The following is a 2,367-nucleotide window of genomic DNA, read 5'->3' on the forward strand; positions in this document are numbered from 1 at the left end:
CGAACCTGAAACAACAGAAACCGTAACTTAATAAAAGCTACTTCCGGTCTTTCCAGCAACAACCTTCATAATCATTCACCCCCTTCGTCAATAATCAAGAATTTTACAGCCCAAAAGATCACAGGTCTTTGGTAGCTGTGCGATCATAACAGAATCCAGTACCTTTAAGATGACTCTCCCTCCGCGCCCTGAGTGAAAGCAGAGAAAGTGTGCTGAAGAGTCTTGACTGCTAAGTCAGTGCTGGCTCTCTCCAAAAGGAGCTTAGAGACATTTACTTTTTCTTTTTTTCTTTTTCTCTTTTTCTTTCTTTCTTTGGTAATGGGGACTGAACCCAGAGGCATTCTACCACCGAGCTACACTTCCAGCCTTATTTTTATTTTGAAACAAGCTTTCATGAAGTTGTGGAGGGCCTCATTAAGTAGCTGAGGCTGACTCCGAACCTGCGACCCTCCTGTCTCAGCCTCCCTTATACCACGCCTGGCTAGAGACATTTACTTTTGACCTCACCACCAAGTATATTTACAGAGCCTGCACTTGTTACCCACAGAATACTAATCTGAAGGACCGGAAAGGGAACGTGCTGGTTTAGCAACAGATCTGAAGGTTGTTAACGTGTCCCCAGGCGATGGAGGCAGGAGGAGACATTTGCCTCTAAACCCAACTCCGCGCCTGTCAGCCGGGGCTCAACACAGCAGGGCAAGTGTGGCTCGGGATGAGCACTTTACCAGCCCTTCCCCGAGTCGCGGAGGCGCGGTTCACCACCCAGACCCGGGCGGGTTAAACGGGACGCGTGGGACTCACTTCCTTCTCCCCAACCCCAAACCCCGGGGAAGCTGTCCAGGGCGCGGAAGCCCGGCGCGCCCCAGCACCCCGGCCGCCTGACCGCGGGGCGCTCGCCGCCTCGACCCGCCGGGCAGGTCGGCCGCTTGCCGGATCCCGGATTTACTGCAAAGCGGGACCGGGGGCGCCGTCTTCCCGCCCGGCTCCCGGCAGCGCACTCACCGGCCCTGACACTCTCTTCTCCGCCGCGGCCCCTCCGCCTCCTCCCCGCTCAGCCTCCGCCTCTGCAGCCGCGAGCAGGCAGGACGCCGCTCCTCCGGGCGAGTTCCTCCCCAGCACCCGCCCCCGCCAGCCGCAGGAACCGGTCCGGCTTCTAAAGCCCTCCCGCGGAAACCCACACCCCGGCTAAGGAGTTCCGGCGCCGCTCCGGAAGCCGCCGCGCCCTTCGCTGGGGATGTCCAAGACCGAGGGTGCTCCGAGGGTTATTACTGGACTGCTGAACTGGCCGTATTCGAATACGGAAGCATCCTTACTCCTCCCTCCGGCAGAAATGGCAGTAGAAAGGTGGTAGTAGCCTTGGGAAGCTAGAAAATTTAATTTGTTTGGAACCGCTGGGTCCCTAATTGTGGAGGTCAACGTAATCTGTCAAGTCCCTATTATGTGCAAGGTGCTGAGAAGGCACAGAAGAAGCAGTACAGTTCCCCAGGTAGCCACCTGATTGCTATCAGTATAGTTCCCCAGGTAGCCACCTGATTGCTACTATGTATTTAGAAAATGAACAAATGACAAGTGTATAAAGTAGGGGTTACAATTAACTATATATTTATAAAATGAACATGACAAGTGTATAAATTAGGGGTTACAATTAACTATATATTAGAAAATGAACAAAGGATACAAGTGTATAAAGTAGGGGTTACAATTGTAAGAATATCAGAAAAAGGCTGTTGCTGATTTCCTGATAACTTTCCTAGGCTAAGCATTAAGTTGAGATGATGATGACGATGACGATGACGATGACGATGATGATGATGATGATGATGATGATGATGACGATGATGATGATTTGGTGGTACTGGGGTTCCTGGAAACCCTTCTGCCTCCAGACCTATTTTATATTTTTATTTGGAAACAGGGTCTCTTAAGCCAGCGAGGCCGGCTTCGAACCCGCACCCGGCATGTCGAGATTAGCTTTTCTTCTGTTACTGTCCTGGAGGCGCTCTAGGCTCTTTTCCTCTATTCATATAGAATGTGTTGAATAGGGAAATTAAAACTAAGAGCTTGGTGCAGCGTTAAGAATTCTTTATTACAAAACCAGTAGGAAAACAGAAAGGGAAGAGAAGGAAAAGCAGTGTGCCTTGCAGTCACACTCAAGAGCCTGAAAATGGGTAGCCGGGCGTGGTGGCGCACGCTTGTCATCCCCGCGCTTGGGAGGCGGAGACAGGAGGATCGCGCAGGTTCGAAGCCAGCCTCGCGGGCTGGTTTAGGAGACCCTGTTTCCAAATAAAAAATGTAAAAATAGGTCTGGGAGTGTAGCCCAGAAGTAGAAGGGCTTCCAGGAACCCCAGTACCACCAAAAAAAAAAAA

Source organism: Muscardinus avellanarius (assembly GCF_963383645.1).
Source record: "Muscardinus avellanarius genome assembly, chromosome: 7".
Lineage (NCBI taxonomy): Eukaryota > Metazoa > Chordata > Mammalia > Rodentia > Gliridae > Muscardinus > Muscardinus avellanarius.